The 25,485-nt window shown below is 46.9% G+C and overlaps 1 protein-coding gene across 1 annotated transcript in view; it reads right to left on the minus strand.

The window, feature by feature from the left end:
• LOC107054405 (dapper homolog 3-like) overlaps window positions 1-18,068 on the minus strand; it is an 83,474-nt gene extending 65,406 nt beyond the window's left edge. Inside the window, exons 1-2 of the mRNA XM_046900034.1 lie at window positions 18,002-18,068; window positions 17,731-17,821 (exon numbers count right to left, since the gene is read on the minus strand). The gene's annotated coding sequence lies outside the window, so the exon portion shown is untranslated. The remainder of the gene's footprint in view (window positions 1-17,730; window positions 17,822-18,001) is intronic.
• Window positions 18,069-25,485: the final 7,417 nt, after the last annotated feature.

Here is a 25,485-nt window from a genome sequence, read left to right on the forward strand (position 1 = left end):
GATGCTATTCACACATCACTCAGACTGCACCCCCAAAGGATGGCAGGAGGTGCCACATCCCACAGAAACCCTCTCCTCAGCTGCTACCTTCAGGCAGTGCTTTAAAGGCCGTGCCCACCCCTCAGCACAGCCAGAACTCAGCTTTGCCTTTCTGCCACCCATACTGCTCTGCCCACAGACCGCTCTTCTCAGCGCCACCTCTGCAGCACACAGCACCAGCCCCACCTCCTGTGCTTGGTGTCTCTTCATAAGAATTGTTTTTGGATAACAAAAGCCCACCCCGAGGCCCGATTACTTCTGATCCATGCTATACCCTGGAGGAGGCGATGCCTAAAAATACCTCTTCTCCACATCCACAGCTCCACGCTGCTCACAGTGGTCCCAAAGTGGCGCAGAGGAATTTCACGGCTGAAGAACAGCCACAGGAACATCATCCTGCCAGGGGAGACCACCTCACTGGGGCTGCTGACCCGCACTGCACTTCGTGTCTTGTATTTCACCTGAGATTACAGCAAACTTCTTCAGCACTGTATTTTTTTCCCCTGTAAAGGGCAGACAGCGTCCTGGGTTTTCTTCTCCAATCAGTTGCAGCCACAGCTTCAGCTCTGCCCCACAATGGGCACTGATGGCCGTGCTGCTCATGCTGCTTGAAATCAAGTTAACAGCAAGAAGAGCAGAGTTACATCTGAATTCATGGAGGTTAAAACAAATACGCCATCCGTGCACGTAATGGTTTGCACCGTGCATGCTGAGGCACTTCAGGGTACACACTGATAAGGTGGATTTGCTGTGAAACTATCAGCACATCTTCATACTACAGAAATTCCAACTGAATCCTGGATGAGACAAAGATGACTGAGAATTCAGCTGAACTCGTGCTGATGTCTGACGTACCAGCAAGTCACAGGAACAAGGTTTGAATTGCTGTGCGTGGTACAGTTTTATGACAGAGGGAAACAAACCCCCACTGAGTCTGACTGACACCGCTGAAAGCTGCATTAGCTTTGTTGGCAATCATCACACCAAAATAGATTTGGGTGTTCCCATTCAGATCAGCCCCGTAATCAAACGCCCAGAAAACATCTCCTTCCTGCTGCACCGTTTGGAAGTCATCCCTTCATTTTGCATCAGGAATTCCTTCTCATTTTGAAGCACACAGCGTTTGTCTCCCAAAAAACAGCACTTTCTCCATCTTCTTTACAGCAGCCCAGGAATGACAAAACAACGCCTCTCCAGAAATGCTGTATTGCCTTGCAGGTATTCACTGCTCAAAAACAAAGCCTGCGCTCTCCATACACAGCACAGTTTTGGAGATGCCAATACTCACAGGGAGCCATTTCCAGCCCCAGCAACCAACAGCAACTCCAGTTGCTCTCCATGCTGAAATTGGAGCAGCAGGCAGTGGGAAAGATGCACGAAGGTCACCAGTGTGATTCGGTGCAGACGTCATGATTTCACAGGTTGTCAATTCATCACCACAACTCCCTGTGGAAACACTCAGGGCTGAAGGAGCAGAGCTGCCCTCCTCCCCCAGTACCAGCACAGCCTGCTCCTCTCACACCCCGGAGTCACCCACAGACACTGACAGCTAACTGGCTTATTCTCTACTTTCACCAGATGCAGTTATGTCCAAAGATGCTGCCCCACCAGAGAAAACAGCAGGTTCAGAACTAACAGAGGAAGCCTCGTGGCAGCCTGTGCTGGCTGAGCCCAGCGAAGGAGGAAGGGCAGCACCAATTTGTCGTCTTGTAATTATTTTCTTTTTTTTACAACTAATAGTGAAAGAGAACAATGCATCTGTCAGAGCCACAACACAGCACTTGGCCTGTAACCCACGTTTCTAACTCGGGAGCAGGCACACCCACCATGGGAGCTGCTCAGAAGTTTCACCCCACCATTTAGAAGCTTCTGGTGCTCACGAAATAGAGCTGAAAATGACTGCCATGACTCAGAAGCAACCATCTGAGATCACCCCTCCCTGCACTCCACTGCTTACTGACAGTAATCAGACCACGGTGAGGACATCTCTCTGCTCCAGCCAGAAGACACGGGGTGCCCAACAGCCTGTTTGTCTTCACAGTGACTGGGGCTAGCCTAGCCTAGCTAGCTCACACCTTTACTGGCTCATACTAAGGAGACTTACATTAAATGTCTTTTAGTTACAAAAAGAATAAAAGCAAAAAGAGATTGAGGAAAAATGGGGACCTTCTGTAGCATCAATTGGATTCACATGGCCACAGCCTGCACCAGCACACGGCCACGGATGTGGGAGATCCCTTATCCACAGTTGGGATCCCAGTGATCAGATTCCATTGGAGGGACCAATAGGACAGGCTGTGGGCCCAAACCCTGCTTGTGATACAATTAATCACCTGCATGTCAAAACTAGGCTTTTTTTTTTTTTTAAGTAACAACAATCCTTTTGTTTAGCACAAGCAAACAAGTAACTTATACTCTAGCCAGTACTACTACTCTGTTCAAAGCGTAAAAGAATACACAGGCTTCCCAATGGCTCAGTGGCACATCATACTCATGTTCTGTTACATGGCTGTGCTGCTCACAGAAACCTTCCAGGATGAGGACAGGAAAGGTGTTGGGCAGAACATCTGCTGCTGTGTAGAAGTGCAGGAATTCATAGAATGGTCTGGGTTGAAAAGGACCACAATGCTCATGCAGTTCCAACCCCCTGCTATGTGCAGGGTCATCAACCAGCAGACCAGGCTGCCCAGAGCCACATCCAGCCTGGCCTTGAATGCCTCCAGGGATGGGGCATCCACAGCCTCCTGGGGCAACCTGTGCCCGTGACTTGCTGAAAAATGTGCTAAGTTTATCAATCCAGCAGCACTCAAACCTCAGAAGCTGCACACAGAAGCATAAAATGACTATTACATGGAATTACCACTGCTATTAACTAAATCCACTTAGCCATCCCAAAGAACACACCATCACCGTATCCACACACATCACAAAGCTAAGCAGAAAACACCCAATAATCCATGGGACCACTGAAACAGTGTGAAAAACCCATCAGAGCTGCCCTCCACATGCAATGAGTGATGTTGTTCTGAATCACCTACTTGCTTATTTCTCTTTTATTTTAGATGCTGAGGGCATACTGGGATTTCTGAAGACGCACGATGTGTAACTGCAGAGCACAGCATTCTCTCCACTACTTACTTGGACCTGCCTAAAGGTTTACTGTAGAGTTAGACTGGGTCAGCTATGAAGGATATCAAAAGAGTGTGAGAAGATCACATCCCCCAGACTTCAGCAACCTGCTCTAAGCGTCAACTCAGTGAAGCTGTGAATAAAGCCCCACAGCTGGTAAGAAGCCAGAAAACTCTAAGTTTGACAACATACAACTTATTACCACTGATTGGAATCAGAGCAGATGAGGTTATCAGTCTCCTTTTTGCAATGGCGGTACTTTGAGCCAACTGGTAGTTGCCCATATGGAAAAAGAACATAATTGCAATCTAACAGAGCAAAACCCCAAAATGGTGTGACAGAGCCTCTCCTGTCATGTGGCATTCTGCAATGTGAGAGATGCTCCCGGCACAGGTTGGCACCAAGATGAGCCATTTCTCTCAGCTATTCTCTGCTTGCTGTGAAAAATAATGATCTGTTGATCTTGGTTTGTCATTCAAACTGTGTACCCACTAAGGCAGCATCTGTCTCCTTAGAAGATCATCTTTTTTGATGTTTGCCAACTGTCAGAAGAGAAACAATAACTCCAAAAAACAAAAAAGAACCCTTCCAGAAATGCTTTTAAAACGACATTTGTCAAAAAGCCCTGACAATAACATCCATGCTAATTTCAGTACTCATCCACAATGATACCACGACCATGTTCACGTCCACATAAAAAGCCAGACATGTATGCTGACCTCCCAGATCAGGTAGCAGCAGCCAGCAATGACACGGGTGCAGGGTGAGGGCTGTGTGCTGCTGCTCAGCAGGAGAAATTTTATAGAAAAAGAAATTAACAGAACCATTTGGCGATTTCAGAATGCAAAGGCCTTTTTTACTTTTTGGAAAGCAGAGTCGGAGGGGTCTACAAAAGAACGTTCTTCACAAACCAAGGGACAGCCTGCACACCTTGAGAACTAAGGCTGATTCCCAGAATTACACTCCATTTTCCCACCCAAACTCATCCCTTGCTTAATTAATGAAGCCCATTAAGCACTGAAAGCAAAGAGATTGTTGCTATTAATCGGTCAGCATCAGAGATCTCTCCAAGTAGGCTTGTAATTTTACACTGAACTCTTCCAGTGCCTTCTCTCCAAAGTTTGGGATCCCAAATGAAAGGCTCCCAGCAGAGGATCACACCGCCTGTCTGTGCCAAAGGAAACCTGCAGCAGCTGCCCAAAGCTGTACAAGGAAGCAGAAACAGGCTCCAGTGCCACACATACAGCAGGGGACACGGACACCAGCCTTCGAGCACCAGCTGACGTGTGTTTCTGGATGGAAACAGGAAAGTTTGGGAAGCAATCGGTTTGGGGGAAGTTGCTAAAAGCTGTAAGATGAGCCCACAAGTGATTTCAATGTGGGCTTCCCCCGCTTTTCTGTCCCGTGCCTGGCCTATCCGCAGCAGCACGTCAATGCACGTGAATACGTTCTGCACGGTGCAGCTGGAGAGGGGAAGGAGCCAGGAAACGTGTCCTCTCCTGGGCAGGCCCTGGCTCTCCAACAAAGCAGAGCAGGGGCTGGCGAGGCTGTGAATCGGCCCTCTGTGCCCAGCTGCCCTCACACACACACTCACACATTCACTCGGCCGCCAGCTACCGTGGCAGCACCAGAGAGAAGTGAAGGGAAGCTTTTATGCTCTTTGCAGTTCAGCCAGTGCCCTGAAAGAGGCAGACAGCACCCCTGATCCCAAAACGTGGCTCCTGTGCATGGTGCAGAGATGAATAGCCCAGGAAGCACTTCCACAGCCCAGGCCTGCAAACTGCGGCTTCTGCCAGCACTGACCTCCAGTCTGAAACGTCTCACCTTTGAGCAGAAATCCCACTTCACTGACAGCCTTGGTTAGCTGTGCAGGATCATTAAAACCATCCTGAAGACACTGACCACTTATTTAGTGTGAATTCTCAGCTCCTGTGAGAAAAGGAAGGTACCTGCTTTGGGAGTGGGTTCATCCTCAGCTCCCCACCCAGAGGCTGGAAGGCCTTCCCGACCATCCACCCCCCCGTGTCCCAGCAGGAGAGGAGCACACAGAACCTGCCCATTGATCAGAGACCTTCGGCTGCTTATGGAGGCGCAGAGGGCAGAATGGCACATGGTGCCCTATGGCTCGTGCTCCACGGAAAGCCTAGGGTAGAATATCCCTTAAATACATAAAGGCAGTCCTCTGTGCCTCGTAACCTGGTCCTGGAGAGAGGTGCTTCCATGCTAGGCAGGAAGGTCGTGGCTACAAAGGTGAAGGAGTGGGAAGAAAGGAATTATGCAGTTCTAAGAAAACAGATAGAGGAATTTGCCAGCACTGGCTCTCCCTTATACTTTGCCACTACAATAAATAAGGTTTTGTTAGGCAGAAACAACACCTCTACAAGTCCTTTGCTTCTAGATGACCCACAATCAGACACAACCACTCCTGTAAGTGCTATTTACAAGCACTGCCACGCTTGTCAAAAGATGAATTTGCATGCTCCAGTCACATAATACTGGTAACAAAAAGATTATACATCCTTGTCAAAAGAGAAGAATGAGTAACTCCTGACTGCAGTGGCCACTGATCCCAGAGAACATAACCAACTCGAGCAGAAGCTGCATACGTGAGCACTGGGCACTGAAGAAAATGAGATGTACACAGGGCCAGCACAAGAGCAGATCCTTACCTACCCTGGCTGATTTCTGTGTGTCACACTGTGACACATGGGAACCAACTGTATTTTCCAGAACTGGATTTAAATTCATGCCTTATCACCATGCGAGGTCCTAAGGGTAATGAGGAGTGAAGTAACAGCTACTGATAATGCTAAGATACCCACCATACTAATCATTAAGCCTTACTTTTCCAACCTTTTCTGAGATACCACTGGTAACTGCTGCCCTGAGCTCGCTGATGGCTTTTCTTCCCTTTCTAGCATTTCTAGTTGGAGCAAAGATTCTCATTTGCTCAGAGTGTTATTATTTACAGCTATCAATACTGCTACAGAAAGCAAACGGTTACCTCAGATTTACTCACTGAAAGAAAACTGCAGCAAACTCAACATTTTGGGTTACGCAGACATTTTGAACATCTTACTCTAAATGTAAGCTGAATGATGTAATTTCTCAGCACTGAAGTATTTATGTGACCAGCTGAGAGGGCGTCTCTCCATTACTTCTGACTGGCACTGATTGGAGGATGGGCAGGACATCAGCATGAAGGAGAAAGCACGTCCAGCACACTGCACTGTCTGTATGGTTATGGACAAGGATGCCTAGCAAAGCATCCACAAGTGTTCTGGAGGCCAGAAAGCCCTGCATACAGCTCCTGCCTTCTCCTTTAACTGTAAAAGCACTGGACCCACTTTCACCTTCTAATAACCAGTCAAACTTCTGTTCCATCACATCACAACCCACTCCTCAGACCATAATGCTGTTACACAGCATGGATTTATCACTGCAGTGTCAAATATTGGCACATATATTTATGTGGTAGCTACTGACATTTCAGGAAATACTTATTTTCTTGCATAAAAATTAATTACAAATCATTTTACCTCTGGCTGGTCCGCCTCCTCCCTGCCAGCACATGCCTTCTTGAATCTCTCTTTAATGCTACGCTGAAAATCACAGCCCACACTGCCAGCATCCCCAGGACTTCACTGGAAATATGTATGGCTAATTTATGCTCTGGCTTTATCCACACCTCAAGCATCATTTACTACATTACATATTGTTCCTTTCACGTACAGCACTTAGTGCAATAGGGTGCTGGTTCCGGCTGGGATCCTGAGACAGTGCAGCTTGAAGTGAAGAAGTAAAACCAGGGAAAAACAGTATGAAGTGGAGAGAAACATGTCCTATTCCTCAGCCATCGCTGTGGCAGCAAGGAAGTTAATAAAGCTGCCAATAAAACTGGCAGCCACGCACACACCCCGACCTGTTATTAAAGGAGCACAAAATATCAGCTTCTCTATAGAATTTTTGAGAGCTCAACAATAGTCCCTGATAAAGTTACATATTTGCTATATAACTGCATTAGAGAGCCCTGGAGAAAGGTCTTACTTTGTGCCATGCTCTATTATGTCCCTAAATAGCCTGCCACAGATTTTGCAGCTGTATTTGACTCTCCAAGGCTTTTCCAAAAGGTTGTCCAGAACTGGAAACTTCCACACACAAAGTAAGGAGAGCAGACAGCAGGCTCACGTGAGCGACCCCTATCAGCTCAAACCTGAGAGAAGCTCCCTGGCAGCAGGCGGTGACACATGTCCAATGACTACTCTCCATCACTCCTGAGTCAGACCTCACACACCAGCAGACTGATGGCTGCTGCCACAGCTGCTCCATGGCAGCCAGGCAGAATGACAGTTTTTTGTTTTTTTTTAATACATAATTTAAAGAAGTCATGGAAATAGCACAAATGTTTGGGGTATTTTCTTTCGTTTGTTTTCTTCTGCTGCTATTTGTCTTGTCACATTGGGATATGCCATTTTTAGGCTCTAGCTTTCAGAAAACAACAAACTTGTACGGAATGACCTTCCAGCTTTGTGCCTGCAGAGGACCTAGCAAGTTGCAGGCATATCCCTTCATTTATGAAGCACACCAGCCATCACACACATTAGAATCAGCAAAGACAGCCACTTCTTACCTATTTCACAACACTGCCTATCCAAGCGCTCCAGAGAAGAGGGAAGATATGACACAGCTGCCACTGACTGTACCACAGTAAGTGACCACATGCTGTGAGCTTACAAACTTGGGGGATGTGCTTAATGAGGAGCAGTGCACCCTGGCCTCGTCCCAGCAGGAGATGGACACAGACAGGGACAGGTGGTGGGGCTGCACCCTGCAATGCAGCCACTCAAGGAGGTTGGGCTCAGCCAACACACTACAGATAGGACTTTTGCTTCCTGCACTCGTAGGGTGCATTGGGTGGGGAACCAAAGGACAACCAGGAGCTGCCGAGCACCAACAGAGCCTGGGAGTGAGCACACAGCAGCTCTCAGCCACGTGCTTCCAACCAGCCCCTCTGCTCTGCAGGACCAGCACAGGTTCACTACCACACACTGATCTGTGCTACTTCTAAAGCGAGCAGCCAAGGTCACAGTGTTTCTTTATTCATGCAATTCTGACTTCTCAGACAAGCAAGGCCCAATAAACGCATTTTTCCAGCATCCCGCTTCAAGCAGCCCCAAGGCATACAGCAGAGAACAGAAATTTGCCTAATTAAAGACCACTTTCTGAAAAATTTAGCCCTGGCTGCCTTGCTCAAGGTCATACAGTAAGTGGCTGCAGAACAAACAGCTCTGCAAAGCTGCAGCAGCACGAGGAGCACAAACCTCACGTAAGGGCAGCACCAGCCCTGCGCCCAGCGCTGTCAGAACGAGGTTTTGTTTTCAGGCAAAGCTGAGTGAGGAAGCAAAAGGAAATGGCAATGGAACATGATTTTGTAATGGCTATTTTTGTTCTTAATTAGGCCATTTTCTAAGAAAAAGGTTGATTGGGAGTATGAAGCAGAATTGTTTTCTAAATCTAATTCTTGTGGTTCCACTGCATTGCTCGCTTGGATTCTGAGGTTAAATCAGCAGACTGCAGGCTTTCCTTTGGCATATTATTCATATTAAGCAAGCAGTGCCCAAAACATCTGAAACACATCCAAATTTATTTTTCTCAAGTCATACTGAGCAGTGGTCAGATCAGCTCTATCAACTGGTAACTACACACAGCTCTACCAGCTGGTGGACAGCGACAACGCCAGCAGCATTCTAAGGATTTTCTACTTTCTAACTCATATTTGATTTAAGAATAAAAAAAAGAAGCAAATGAATTAACTTACCATTATATTTTCTTCAACAGCATTAAGGCACTATTGAAAATTCCTTTTTGTATATTAAAATCTACTTCTTAACAGCATTTCACCCCAAATACTGAACACACTACTGTTTCTCTGCTTATTTCCTACCTTGCTTTTCTGCATCCATCACTCAGCATGAAACAACTGGTCCAGCAAGCACCAAATCTTACATCATCGTGGTGTTCTATTTAAACAGTTCTTCTGACATTTAACACACGCTACAAACCCACACTCAAAATAAAGCACGTCAGTGACTGGGGAGCACCAGATAAGGTGAAGGATTTCAGCAAAGGAGGAAAAAGTGTTCTGAACACAGCAGGCAGGTCGTGGCCACTGGAAAAAAAAATAAATCAATATTGTTACTTTAAGTTATCTGGGAATTGAAATAAAATCCACTTTGGTGTTGGTTACCGATTTAATTGATATTAATATTCCTGTGGGCTCAGTCTTTAATATTCACTAAATCCGGCAAGAATCATCATGCAGTCATCAAGGATTTGCTTCTGATTTACACTCATGTTCAAACAATTTGCTGTGCTGCTGTCCTTAGGAATACTGATGCAAGGAAGGGATGCACAAATCCCACTGTAGCAACAAACAATAGCTGTTCAGCATGCCTCCATGCCAAGACTGTCACAGCAAGGCAACGTGTTGCATGAAATCTGTCATAATTGCAATTAAACCCACAGAATGACCTCCGCCAGCCCCCAGCTGTAAGGAACTAGCTTGATTTCTGGAAATGAGAGTCCATTTTTGCTCCTACTCAAAATTCTGCCGACAGTAACCCCACACCCCACCTGCAGGATCACCAGTCACTGAGTGTGCACTGTGCACAACAGAGCACATCCGCTGCCTAAGTCAGGATAATTCAGTGCTATGAAAATCAGTGGGAGCAATGATTGAACAAGTTGTCCTACATTTCAGTTACCTCATCTACAGTCTTTTCTTCACAGAGCATGAAATTTTAACAGAGGGATGAACTGAAGATTTATGAATCCAATACTTCTACCGAAAATATTAGGATCTGAATCTGCAGATTCAATCAGTCTCTGCAAACTTAAGGTAAGCAAACAGTCACAGCAATAAGCACAGTCTCAATTCTACTATGATTTCCTGGAGTCAATGAGCTACAATGCAAACGTTTGCCCACCAGCATGAGAAGCAGCAGCCCTGCCTGCACTGCTGGTGATCATGACTAATAGAGACCTGCCATGGGAACAGAGAGCACGGAATGGGAATGACTGCCACGCAGCCTTGTTCCATTTGTTTCCATTTCCAAGTAATAACACAATATAAAATTCTGTATTGTTGTTAGCTGCCAGAACAGGTGGTGTAAGGAGAAAAATAATTTAAGAACTGATTGGTATGAAAGCATGCTCCCAAATCTGCAGCATTCTTCACTTTATTCTAATGGAAAGTGGAATTAGCTGACTGAGTAAATCGTGCTGCTTCGTCACTGGTATCTCCTGCTACACACCCACACGCAGAGCACACTGATCCTGACACTCAGGTTTGTCACAATGAGCCCTGATGACCTCTGATGGGGGACTGAACCACACTTCTGCACATGCCCCAAATTCCTCGTTTGGATTCCTGGCTTTCCAGCTCCACACAAGTCCCTCTCAGCAGCCTCACAGACCGTGCACATGCAGGGATGCCCCATGAGCACCCCGGGACTACGGTGGGATGCCAGGCTCGTGCTGCACCCATCTCCCAGCAGAACCCTTCAGGCTGAGCCCACACTCACTGCTGCTGATGGAACTTGGCCTGTTCCTCAGCAGCTGTACCTGGATGAAATGTAGAATGGCCTGGGTTGAAAAGGACCTTGAAGATCAACTAGTTTCAATCCCCTGCCATGGACAGGGTTGCAAACCGCTAGACCAGGCTTCCCAGAGCCACATCCAGCATGGCCTTAGAGATAGGACAAGGGGGAATGGTTTTAAACTGACACAGGGGAGGTTTAGGTTGGATATTAGGAGGAAGTTTTTCACTCAGGGTGGTGACGCACTGAACAGGTTGCCCAAGGAGGCTGTGGATGCCCCATCCCTGCAGGCATTCAAGGCCAGGCTGGATGTGGCTCTGGGCAGCCTGGGCTGCTGGTTGGTGACCCTGCACATAGCAGGGGGTTGGAACTGGATGGGCATTGTGGTCCTTTTCAACCCAGGCCATTCTATGACTCTACGATGGGGCATCCACAACCTCTCTGTGCAATCCGTGTAGGAGTACATCAATAGATTCCCATAACACAAATTCTTTCAAGAACAACCACCTTCCCTACTCCCTGCTTGAGTAACGACACACAGCCAGCTGTCAGCATTACTTTCAATTCCCATTACATCGGGGTTTCTTCGAGGACAGTGGCTTTTCTTTGCAATTCTCATCTTTCCCTGCTCATAACATACAGCACAGAACTACCTGGCTCTTGATTAGCACTACTGAAGTTCAACAGTTTTATAATACCTAACGAGTAGCTCTGGATGCCACAAAATAGCACTAATTGGTTTTATAGGGCACTGGGTCTGGAGGCCTCATGCTGCAGCCTGGGAGTGGAACTGACCTCACCACTGCTCACAATCCCTGTGTGCAGCCACGCTGCTGTCACACAACAGCACCAAACAGAGCAGTTTGAGCTTCCATCCTCCCCACCATGGCACCAATGCAACTCTTCCCTTGCCAATGCACAGCAGTGGTAACATTCACAGCACAGGCACACGAGAATTAAAACCAGAAACAACTGTTAGGAGAAAAAAAAAATTAAAACGCTTAATTGCTGCAAAGAAATGCACAACAGCAAACAAACTGCAAAAGGTATCTTTTATGCCTACAACCACAGGGGACAAGGCAACAGCTATATAGATGCCAAATAAAATAAATTGCAGCCCTAAAATTAGATGGAGACAGATTTCGCACACATACACAGCAACTGAGCATTCAGATGAATTTATTGCAAAGAATACAAGGCATGCCATGTTTGTCACTGCTCCTCATTTCCTGCTTCCATCTGCTTAGACCCTGCTGAAATCTGCTGTTGTACATTACACTACCTCTTCTCTCTGGGTCTGTCTGGTTCTTCCCATAAATGTGAGCAATGGAAAGGGCAGCGTTAGGCCTGGTGCCTCTGTTTTGTACACAGAGACACAGTGCCTTTTCCTGCAGTACTGCAGGATTTAGAAACAAGCAAAACGCCCAGCAAAGTTAAAAATATAAATAAAGCAGAAAAAAAACTACTCCACAATCTGCTCCAAAGGCTGCAACATGCTACCAAAGCTGCAGCATTTCTCAGCAGCAAAACCCAAATAAAATCTACAAGAGAAACATGTAGCATCACAAGACAGAAGAAGGTGCACAGAACCTGCTGTTTAATTAGGACCTGCCATGTGTGGAGGCTGAATTACACTGGAATGTCAGTTGCACAAGCAACTCACCACCAATACTAGCTAAGGCAATTATTAAAAGGAATTTACCACCATTCTCACTATCACAAATGCAGAAGGGATGTGGATGAGCGCAGCCCATCAGTTCAGCTCTCAGCAGGACCTGCACTGGGTACCACCTGGGGTGCCCAGCCTTCCTTGGGAGTGCTGCTCTGCAATGCTGGAACACACTGCAAAGCCTATGACTGCATCCAAAAAGGCAATAAAGGTAATGTGGATCAAATACTAGGAAAACAGATGCTGAATAGCTGGATGACTTTGAATGACAACAGACTTAACAGCCCCCAAAATATTCTCAGAGTGCTCATCTTCAGGAGCTCCTGGGTAAACACATTGGCCATCAGAAGTGATGCTCCTGAGGTTGACTCAAGAAAATCCTTATAAATGAATCATAGAATGAACCTACTTATAGTAACTTCAGTCAAAATACTTCATTACAACATTCTGTAAACGTTCCTTTTACCACTGCAGAGAGATCTACATGTGGAAAATGAATATTAACAACACAGAAAGGTTGATTTTTAATAGGTTCTGCAACTCTTGCCCCATCTGTCTCCATTTCTGCAGTTAGTACAAAGAAACCCAGTAGTGCCCTCCAACACTCCTGTGTCAGAATAGCAATCCCCCAACCAGATGTCTTCCTGCACCTTCTCCTGCACTGCAAGAGCCATCAGGATGCAGGTATTGCAAACAGCAAACTTCACACCTTACTGTCTAAGGGCACATTAATATGTTTTGTTGCAACTACAAAAATAAAATAAAAATACACAAAAGAAATCAAACAAAAAACAAATCTCAAACCCAAAGATTTGGTCTGAGCTATGAGCGATTGTTAATTTTTGTTTACACCTGCAGGAATGCCCAACATCACCATGCTTCCTCCACGCCAGCCCTGCTGCAGATTGGCCATGGCTCCAAAAGGCCACCGGAAGGACAACCAAGGGAATGTCTCGTGCTTCTATTTTGAAACCATGAGAGTTTGAAGGTTTAAAGCAGAAGAAGGTCAAAAGCCTTATTCTAAACGATTCCAGGAGAAACATTTACACATTCTCACTGCTGAAAAGAAACCATGAAATTTTACAAGGTTTAAATAAAACGAGGCCAGGAGCTAATGCTGAAAGCTGGCATTTCACCAGCTGCCAAGAGCAGATCAATAAATAACCACCTTCAACTACAGCAAGAAAGGCTTAGCAGTATATTATTGGTGACCTGCAATCCAGGGGAAGGACATGGGCTGTGCAGGTGTTGGTGCAGGGAGGACAGTGTCAGCTGCTCCATACCCAGTGCAGGCAGTTGTCCTGCTGTCCCTGGTGACACCAAGCAGCTGAACAGTCCCTTGTTCAAAGTGTTACCTTTTTCTGCCTCTGATCACCCTTCCATTTTCGTACAGAACTTGCACAGACTGAGGATGTTTTCAATGTCATAATGTTTTAATGTCTTTAAAAAAAAATTACCAGGGGAAAGCATCACTACAAAGCAAGGCAAGTGCCTGAGCTTTATTTAGGTGTTATAAAAGACACTGTGCAGAGAGCGCTGTAAGTAACAAAACTGCAATGCCCTTCTTTCCTCTTAAAGTGCAATTACTGTGAATAGCATCTTTGGAATTCAAGGATTTTTCATAGAGGAGCTACTTAGTATGCATGCAGCCCCCGTGTGAAGACAGACAAACAAGTCAGTGAGCTTGGCAAGGCCGCTTGGCGGTGGTTGTTGGGCTCAGCACTGCAGCGCTACCACCTGCAGCCCGGCTGCGCTCTGCACCCAGTGCTGCAGGAGCTCTGGGAGCACAGCCCCAGCAGAGTGCCATCACCTCCTCATGTGTTCATAGAATCACAGAGCAGATTGGGTTGGAAGGGACCTTCAAGGTCACTGAGTTCCAAACCCTGCCACAGGCTGGGTGCCCCCAGCAGATGATGTTGCTTTGGGCACCTCCAGGAATGGGCACCCACACTTCTCTTGATGTTGGCATGAGTTGGCAGCGTGCAGCAAACAGGAAGGGGACAGCAGCACGAGGGCTGCTGCACACGGACAGTGAATCTCTACTCTACATGACCTCAGGCCTCTGGTTACAAGACAGCAGGAGAAAATGTGCCTCACACTGCAGGCTGCCTTGCCAAAGCATTCTGATAGGTGCCTGGGCTGATAAAATGGGGGTGGAACTGATGGTCATGGGCAATGTACCTGTAGGTTCAATGAGAAACTTGCTGTTATTAAGCAGAATTACTATTTATAGAGCAGTTGGCACCAACTTCTTCTCAATGATTTGGAAAGATCTCAATTAGGAGTATCTCAAACAACTTCCCATTTTCTCTGCAATTCTGTGACATTAAAATAAACCTCATTTTCTAGGCTTTTAACCAGCAGACTTCCAAAACACGCAGTGAAAATAAAATCCTGAAACAGCCATCCTGGCAGCATCAGAGATGTACAGAACAACAAAATGAGACAGCAACCCATCCAAAATGGAACACAACTGCAACATTCGTGACTGGGAAAGATCCCAAGAGGAACTCGGCAGGATGTGAGCGTGCCACTGCTGATGGAGAGCTGGTACCTGCACAGCACAGCCACCTGGTGAGCTATTAGCTGTGTTGCTAGGATTTCTGCATGTTTAAAACACAGTGATGTAGCACTGTGCTGTGAGGGTGCTCATGCTGCTGCACACAGCTCAGGAGCTCCAGGTGGAACCTCGAGCTGCCTGAGCTGCACAATACAGGCAATGCATTGGCACATCATCAACGTGAAGTATCTCAAATTCCCAAATCAGCCCCAAATGTCTTTTTACCTCAAGCCAAAAATATCAGATTTCTCAAATACAGGACTGGGACTGGAGCGTGCAGCTCCCTTCTGCAGACAGCCTCTGCTGCGGCTCTGCAGCTCAGTGCTGTGCTTTGTCACAAGCCTTAGAAGCTACAAAGCACACGTAGTACATTTACGTTAAATGCACACATCAGCTCCGGGGTGCTGCAAGAGGGCTGCTTGTTTGCTTATAGAAGTGGTAGAGAAGACATGAGGAAAATACTCTCGAATGCACATTTTAAATACTTACTTTTAGTTTGTTAAAAATAGGATTGGGATTAATGATTTAACCCAGCATGAAAACAGACCATCTCTGGAACAAGTACGAAGCCAAAGCACTTGACAGAAATTAATATACCAGCTGGAAAGTGGAGTACACAGTGCTGGAAAAATCCTGACATTTATTTACTACAGGTCCAATGGAAAACAACAGAATTGTCTTCCAGTGATCCATAAAACAAGGAATATATCAACTGACATACAGCTGAGACTACAGCATGGATTACGGGGCTGCTAAACGCACCAGATAAAGCCATAAAGCTGCAGAAAGCAGCAGCATTTTTTTTGTTTCAGTCTTATCTCTATTTTTAATATAATTAAATACCTGAACCCAGAGTCATCTGCGCGACATTGCTGATTCAACTGCCATACAAATAACAGCCATTTGTTCAGTTATCTATGCGCTTTTCCTACAGAAATCCAAAAGGCCAGAATGCACCAATTACTCTCAAGCAGCGGAGCAGAGCAGCTCAGTTGGACGGGACTGTGCTCTTGTGCTCAGCATGGCGCCAACCCTCACTTGGCAGTGCAGTGCCTCAGGTATGCAGCTCAGGGACCAACACAGCCATGCACTTCCCTGATGCTCCCTGGCTTTCTGAGGGCTCAAGGACTCAAACCTCTTTCATTCCTCAGAGCCCTTCTGTATTTGCAGGTTTAACATTCCCAGCTCCTCTGGATTGCAGCAGAGCACACAGCGCATCAGAACTGCAGGGCTTTTTATTTAAAGGCTACTGCATTTTTATCAGATGAAAGATAAATAGTGAATACTAAAAGAAAAAACCAACCCCAAGCCTAAGTAACAGGAAGCACAGAAAGGATGACATAACCCAAGACAAGTACATTGTTTTCCTCTTTCAACACAGTCTTACAGTCCCTGTAAAGGTATTGCTTCCAGGTTAAGAACAGGAGGTGAGGGGCGAGCAGCTCCATAGCAGCGAGTGGGAGAAGAGCCCACATCCAGGTCAATACTAAATAACTCCTCAGTGCTATGTAACTCATCAGCAAACTGACTACAAAAGAGGACTCCTCATAAAAGCGGTCTTCAGTTCAATCTTGAGCCTCTCTTAAGAAACATAAAGCAAATACAAAGCTCAGCTATAAAAAGGAGTGATGAATAATGGACTCGATTGAGCAGGAAGGTGAAAGCGAAGCAGAACCAAACTCAGCACCAGACTAACAGCCACCTGCAGGGCACCAAAAGGCCTCAGCTCTCCTTGCTGGAGCCCCAGCAGAGCAGAGGAACACCCGTGAAGTTGGGCAGCATGCCGGGCAGGGTCTGTGCCAAGCTGGGTGCCACAATGGCTGACTGCCTGTCTGTGCCCAACGTGTGACTGCATGGCTACAACAAATGTTAGATCCCACACCACAACAGCAACGAAGCACCCCAGTGCCATGAGAAGCTGCTGCAGGTGCTCACCAGAAGCACAGAACAGCCACTGTGGAGTGCTGGCCGAGCAGGCCGGGCTGCAGCACTGCGCAGACAGGACAGTATGGAGATGGAGCACAAACCAACTTTAATTTCATTGCCTCGTGGGGCTCAGTTTGAGGCCTAATGTTATCTTAATGCGTTTCCCGGCTCCCATAATTAAATTCACTAATCCTCAGCCTTAAGGTATCAGCAAGTTAAGCTAATTTAAAGTTACTACCTGAGTTTATATCCCTCTTCCCATTTTTTCTTTTTCCCCTTTAGCAAAGAAACAAAGTATTGAACCCTCCCTGCGACAAGTAGGCATTTTTGTCTTGCCTTTAATTGCCTGCTCCTTCTCCACTGTTCTCATCCTGTACTTCAGAGTTTAGGAAGGAGGTTTAACGCATTACCCTGTGGAGATTCAGCTGTAGCTGGGTACATAACTGAGCTACACAACAGAGCCTCACTGCAGCCTGGCTGCACAGCTGCCCCACGTCCCCACACTGCCATGGTTACGCTGCACTCACAGACTCTCACATCTGCTTCACAGCTCCTACTTCTCTGCTGCAGGTGCTGTGATTGCTGAAGGTGATCCCTAAGAACCCAGCATGTCAATCACACCTCCGAGCACAGCAATCCCAACCGACATGGTGAGCTAAGCAGGATCAGGTGCATCGATCTGCACACCACAGACAAGCACAATTACCAGATAGAAATCTCACCGACACATGACTAGTTGGAAAAATAAACATATCCTGTTATCAGCAATGAAATCATCTAAATTTCTCCATCACTGCAAAACAACTTACCCAGGTGATGGCAGTGCAGGCACAGGGCGGCTCATCGCTGCTCAGGTACCACACACAGGGGAGAGGCTGGATGCTTTAAGACCTCTTTTTCCTGTAGATTAGAAAAAGGTTGTTAGGTGAGATCTGCAAGGCCCATCCTCTACGTTAATAAAATATCTAGCCATCTGTTGGTCCTTGGAAGCACTGAGATTGCTTCTGATAGATTCTTTGCAACACCACATAAAGTTTGTTAGGAATAACAATAACTATGTAAAGGAAAAAGTGAACTCACCTGACTGGCAAGCAGGTCTTTAGCAACAGAGCCCTCCTTCTCAGGAAGCAGCCTTCACCCAGCAGACATTCTCCTTCCAGAGACTAGCCCTTATTCGAGCCCAGGAGCTCATTAAGGGTCCACCCCCACAATGAGATGGGAAGGAGAAGTGAATTGCATGCACCTGTGCTTCCTGGGCCAGCCACCCCCTGCACCAGCTGATCAATCATCAGCTCAGGCCAGGCCAGAACAGTTCTCTTACACCATCTACATCAGGGCAGACTAACAGTGTAATGTTAAAAACAAAAATAAACTTTTTTGAGGCCATACTTCCATCAGTTTTCATATCTCAGAGTTTATGGTAAAGCTTTTCATTCGTGTACCACTTCCAAAGTGGATTTGTTCCCAAAACACTTGCAAGATGCAGCACAATTACTGTTATCCCTGTCCTGTTCTCCTCCAGGTGCTCCCCAGCTGATGTCAATCCCAGCAATACAATACAGGCAAAAAGAATAAACCCACACTTTTCTCTCCCATACCTGCTGGCAGCTCACTGTGCTGATGTGCTGCTCCTGAACGCCCTTCTGCAACCTACTGCCATTCAGGAAAAAATGGGCTTAATCCCAGCCAGGTATTTCCTTCTTCAAGTTTGAATTATTCCCTTCCAGGGAAACAGAACATCCTACTGCACAGAAGGAACCACGTTTCACTTTCTTTAAAAACTCATTTATACCATTTATTCTTGCTGGAATGGTTCTGGTGCCATAGTGCATTTTCTCCCTGATCTGTGCGTGCCAAATCCATAGCTAATATATACCAGATGAAACCAGAATGATGGATTACAACACGTATACACCAATAGCAGTGTAGATATATTAAAACCAGCCCTTTGGTGACCACTGTCTTAATTAACATCTTACCTTTGTACAACAAAAGGCACAAAGGCAGCTCTGCCACCACCAGGAGCAGACTCTGCTGGGTGGGTGCAAGAAGTGATCCATCCATCCATCCATCCATTGCTCCAGAGGAGAGCACCGCTCACCACACTGCAGCTCATCCCACCCTACATTCATTATGCTTTTAAAAGGCAGTTAGGATAAGAAATCACAGAAAAAATAATCATTGCTTTATTGTTTATTCCCTAATTGCAGACGTAATGAGGGAAATTTAAAGTAGTGTACCTTAGAACTTACACTTTAATGATGCTTTTACTCTGGTCTGAGTGCTAATGCCCTCATTTCTGTTACTGATTGCTGCTTTTTAGCGGCTGCTCAAAAAACGCTCTTGGTAAGAAATTCCTATAAGGCACTGCAATTATATATTGCACCTATTAAAGTTTCGGTTAAAGAAGCCAACGATTTCATTTATGAAAAACACATTGTGTATCTTGATTTCCTTGTTACAGCCTCTTATTAATGTGTGAGGCTCAACGTCCTGGCGAAAACCTTTTGAATAAATGCTAGCATTGAAGCGTTTCCCATTTATGTTGATTTACCTCTTTTTACATCAACTCAGCCCTGTTTTGTTGTTTTCCTACCCCAGCGTGCATTTGTCACATTTCAGCAATGCAACGCCAAGAGCACTTTCTCCTTAGCAGTCAGCATCAAGAGTTGAATTCAATATTATTTCAAAAACTGGTTTTCAATTTCAGGTTCATTTGAACTCCAATGGTTCAACTCCCATGGTGTCTCCCAGCAGCTGCCAACAACAAGCAGGGTCACCAGCCCAGTTCTGTGTGCACGGACCTACAGGCTCCAGCGTGGCTCAGACAGGAGTGCCCTGCATGCGGAATGAATGAGGGGCTCTGGAGGATCAGCAACTGGATTTTGTATTCTACTGCGAGAGAGATGTGAAGAAACCTCACTTCACCATGAAATTATTACCGTAATGAGTGACAGTGGCACAATCCGTGATCGCTCGCCTGACCTTGAAATAATCAGCACATCAACAGACACCACACTTCTGTGTCTTCTGGGGTTTTCATTCTGGAAATGAAAGTTTCTGCTGTTTGAAATTAAGTCTGGCACAAAGCAGAGCCGTTACCAGAGCTACAGAGTAAGACAAGTTCCAGCTCAGAATAACAGCACTGCTTTACATGTTTACTGCTACGTATCCAGTAGAGATATTTAATGAGATTTGCTCTAAAATCTCTGCTGTGAGAGCAAACCATGAGAGCCAATGAGCAAACCATGAGAGAAAATTCCATTCGGGTTCTTCTCATCTCCACTCCGCCCCCACAGCGCCCATGGCAGCGCGGCCTGGCCCATCTCCGTTCCAAACAGGCCGTGTCCCTCTGTCCTTCTGCAGGGCCGGGGCAGCCCAGCAGCACGCAGTGGGCCCTCACGTGTCCTTACAGCCCCTCCTTGAGACAAGAGAAGCAACGCAATGTTCTCAAGCTGGCAATACGCAGCCTATGGGACATCAGCACGATCTGATGTTCTTGTGAATAACAGTCCTTTCTTGGGTGAAAACCTTTAAAGCATCGGAACGTTTTCTTTAAGCACACTTTTTCTATTGTAAGGTTCGTACATAAAAGCTTAACCTAGAAAAATCTGCAGAAATGACTCCTGTGAGACATTCTCAAAAGCTCCATAACGCTTCCGAGCAGACAAAGATTGCCAAAACAGCACAGAACCATTCATTGCAATGGGACACCATCCTCAAAACAGAACGCTGCTCCGCTCCCCCCGGGCCCCTCTGGCCCCAGGCATCCCCCAGGGACCCCAACACACACTGCATCCTGCATCGCTTGCCCTATGATATTTCAACACGGGATGCTCAATTGCTGCAAGGAAATCAAAACAGCTGAAAGGCTTCCCAAGATGAGTCAGCAAAGCCAGTGTTTTGCTCTCGACTCCTTCCATGAGCACAACAGGAGGCAGTGGTAGCCGGAGGATTCAGTACATTGGGGCACCTGCTTTTTCTACAAGCTTGCACCATGAGAACATCGTCCTTTACACAAGTTTTGTAAACAATGCTTTCTTTCAGCTGCATCCCAGCCCACCCCCAGCCCCCCCCCCCCCCCACAGAGCCGTGAGCAGCCCCCCCGACCAGCCCCAGTGCTCCAAGAAGCAAGGATGGGAGCAGCACACAGCCACCCCCATCTGCAGGCTCCTCATTTGCCTTCCTCAACACAAGGCCGCCGCAGGACACAGCTCGTGACTTCTTCCACCCCAAAACAAGCTGACCCATGCTGCACTAGGTCAACCTCACTTAGCTTTGTGTGGGCAGGCTCGAGCCAGGTAAAAGATAAGCCTCTTATGGCACAAAAGAGAAGGAAAATAAATATTTTAAAACTCAAATTAGTCATATGGTTTCATGCCAACTTCCTAACGTGTACCACCGGCTTCTCTCATTTGTATTTCCTTCCTGCTCAGATCGAATCACCGTGTGTTACCCTGAAGCGGCAATATTCAGGTTTAGCCTTAGGCAAGCAAGGGAGATGATTTTAAGATGGAACTGGAATACAAAATACGATAGGTTTTTTTATTCTGATTATACACAGCATACGTCACTGAGGACCACTCCTTTGTTTTTCAGCTGTTTCAGTCTCCATCATTTGACACCCAGCTTTCTCCCTTCCAGATTTAATTACCAGCACAGGCATGCTGCTTAAGAGCAGGTGCCCATCAAGTCAGGAAACACTGCAGGATTAACTACCGACCGTTCTCCATATGAGAAAGTGGGTCTGAGCACTGAGAAATATTTCTGCTGGCTGATTATTATGAATCACTCCTCACGGCAGCTATTTACTGGCAGGCTCAGACTACCAGAAACCCGAGGGCACGTCAGTTATATCTGTGCCAGCACACCCTGAAGGAGGACGCCTCTCACCTGGTTTGTCTTCCACTCTCCTGAGTCAGAGATGCGCACCCATTCACAGGAGTGCAGTTCTGCTGCCAACAAGGCTGCAGCTTGCTGCGTTAGATGGTGCTTACCCTCCAGAGCCAAACAAGGGTTTTTATTCCAAGTAGAAACTTCATAATAATTTTTCACACTTTAACACACTTAGCACCAACAGCCCCATTTCCAGCAGCAGAAGGCTGCAGAAGATGGCAATATCGTTGATTTTGCAGTGGTTATGCAGCCCAATCATTAGCAGTAGTGTAATGAGCTGCAACTGGGCTTTCTCTGCTGCTTCACACTGCTTTGCACACTTCATTCCCTGATCTGCTGCTCAGTGTTGTACTGCAGCAGTTCAATAAAAATGTCCATATCTGCACAACATTTTGGAGAGACTGGAAGTTAAGTTGAGCATTGACATCACAACTGTACCCAGGAGTAAGGCTCTAATTTTCTGGTCTTTGTGACAGAAACGCCAGTGCCTGCAGTACTTTGGTGGCTTCTGCTGTTCTTGCTGCTCATGTAATAAAGCCTTCCTGCAGATGGCCCCGTGGATAGGGAACACCTCGCATGGCTGCCTGCAGCACCAACAAGTACATCTGATGAAAGCAGGACAAGAGTACACACAAAGGAAATTTGAAGGTGCTCATTCTCTCAAACCGTGGGAGGCATTCACCCCCTGCCCAGAGAAGATCATAGGACGCCCTGGGTTGAAAAGGACCACAATGCTCATGCAGTTCCAACCCCCTGCTATGTGCAGGGTCACCAACCAGCAGACCAGGCTGCCCAGAGCCACATCCAGCCTGGCCTTGAATGCCTGCAGGGATGGGGCATCCACAGCCTCCTTGGGCAACCTGTTCAGTGAATGAAGATGCATGAGAACAAAGAATTTATTGAGTTGCCTCCCTCAACTCAAACAAAACACCAAGACTGATTTCAAAGACAGACTGCTGCCACAGTTAACAGTCCACACGTAAGCTCCTTTTCCACCACAGTTCTGCCATCTGCTCCCGTCACGTTCTTACCTGACCCATTTCTCACACTGTCCCCCGCTGCCCCCCATTTGTGACAGCAGCTCAGGTGATTCCCACCAGCAGAGCTGCCCTGGGCCGCCCCGAGGCACGCGCTGCATCCAGCTCTTCTCTAACATCACTTTCTCGACCATGACTTGCATTGCTATTATTCTGCTATTGATTATCCATTAACTACAAAAACAGGACGAGTGCCAGCCCGTTAAAGGCTTAGTTTTCAGAGTGCTTTACGTTATGGCTGTCAATCCATCAGGACCTTTTTAGCGTATCTTGTGGTTCTACATTTCATCAGAACGTATTCTGCCTGCTCCTTCTCTCGTGAAGAAGTTAACCTGGACGGTTCTCACTCACACTGCTAATCCTGCCAGCTTTTGTCCTTCCCAAGCCGTGCTGTCTGGAAGCACCACGCTCCCAGCTGCTCCTTTAAAACTCCTTTTAAACAGGCCTTTCAATGGACGTGGTTGTGGAAGTTAAAAGCTTTCCTGTGTTGGACTGCCCACTTCTACCAGGAGAGCCGATCTGAAGAACCCACCGTCACGGCAGCCGCCTGCACTGCCCACCTCTGTGCAGGGTTCTGCAGACTCGCTCCAGCCTTCCAGGTTATGTACTTTAAACGTCCAAAGAACGGAGGTTTACAAGATGGAGAATGTGCAGTTCCCCACACCCAGCCCCACATCCAGCCAACGCAGACAGAACTGCTGTCTATTTTCTGCTGTGCAGCTTTCCTAATCTCACTTAGCTTTTCACAGCCATTATCAGCGTGTTGTGAGAGCAGCTTCTGTCGCAGTCACCAGATTATAATCTTTCCACACAGATTTGAATTTCATAGCTCCTTTTGATACAGTTCATTAATTTACCCTATTTGACTCTAAGCTGTCTTGAATACATATATAGCACAATTCCTCCATAGCATGTCCAGCTCTACTGATCCCGTTTGATTTTTATCCTGAGGAAAAAGCCAACAAAGACACTCCTCTCTCTAATTACCTTCCCCTTTTCTTCAGAGCAAAAGTAAAATACGATGCTCGCCTCAACTGGCAATCGCATGAGATGCGATAATTTAATTCAGACTTAGCATGCTTGTAACACTTGAAACCTGCAAAGCCACAGAGATCAGGGTAGACAGGTTTTGGTCTCTTAGGTTCTTTTATTGTACTCATCAAAGTAATACCTGTGCACCTAAGGCTGGATTTAAGGAGAATCAATGAAAGGATTAGGTGAACAGAGAGGAAAAACCATGCCAAGAACCAGCATCCACGTGAGCAGCCCGTGCAGCACCAGAGGTTGCTCACCCACTGGTACACAAAGCTACACGAAATGCCATCTGGATCCGGGCAGAAAAGATTAACATCAACACTGACAGAGCTGCCTACCAGAGAGAGGCAAACGGAACAGTTCTCCCCCTGGGATTTATCCCAAGTAAGAGCACCCACAAGGCCTGGGAATTCGGGCCTGTGTCCCTTTCAGCCTGGGATGCCAAAGCCTACTAATGGTGGAGATCAGGAAGCCACGGAACAGCTGATCTCTGCCAAAACGGGCAATGCCATACACCAAAGCCCCCACCATTCTTGCCCACGCTGTGATCTTTCATTGCATTTCACTCACACATCTACCTACGGAGCTTCCAGGCGGGCTGTAACAAAGGAGCACATTTGCCTCCCAGGCCCACAAAGCTCATTCCTTGATAGATCTTTTAAAATAATCCCAGCTTCCATCACTGCACTGCTGATGCTCCCATCACCACCGCCACCACCCAGGTGAGGACACTGCCCTGCTCCTTCCCAGCTTCCCCCAAGACCATGGCACTGGTCGTGTTCCCCCCGGACACTGCAAGGCAGGAGCGAACCCCTTGGGTTGGCTGCAAGAGCACAGGAGAACCTCAGATAAACCGGACGACATCAGGACCTCCTGCTGAAGGGCACGAGCTGCTCACACCTTCCCCCACACAGCCCGAGGGGCAGTGGGCCCAGCTCTGGTCAGAAAGCAGCAACCTGATGTTTGCAGACAACTTCCAGCCAATTACAGACACAGAATTTAAAACACACTCGAGCAACATCATTAATGCTACAGCCAGGAAGGCATTGCTGTAATTCCTTACCTTCTTAGGGGTGCACGACTCTGTTTGGTGCAACACTCATCCAAGCAGCGAAATAAAACGTTTCTTCAGCTGAAGTTCCCCTCCATCCCCTGGGTCATTCCCTCCGAGTTAACAGCATCCCCTAAATCTGACTTAACTACGTTGCATAAATCTAACTATTCAGTGACAAAAAGCTTACATAAACGAGTGATAAAACTCTCAATTCCCCCACCAGGGGCTGGAGCTAAACAGGAGATTTAGGGTTTCGGATGAACCAGGAATAGTAGGAGGCTCATCTGAGCAAGGTCTGGGATAAAGGAACAGGAAAACACAGCATCAGAGCACGCACCCCATTCCTCAGAGCACACTGCTGTGACGCGACCGCCCACCTCAGTGCCAGTCGCCCTCAGTGAGCTCATGGCAGCCCCTCAGTAGGCCCTGGCTGCTGCCCTCAGCTCCGTGCGGTCTGAGCACCCAGGCCTCAGCTCCCCAGCCCCACAGCTGGTTGTCATTGCAACTCCTCAGCTGACACTGCTTCCGAGATGAACTGCGGA

This window comes from Gallus gallus, chromosome 12 (genome assembly GCF_016699485.2).
Source record: "Gallus gallus isolate bGalGal1 chromosome 12, bGalGal1.mat.broiler.GRCg7b, whole genome shotgun sequence".
NCBI classification, from domain to species: domain Eukaryota; kingdom Metazoa; phylum Chordata; class Aves; order Galliformes; family Phasianidae; genus Gallus; species Gallus gallus.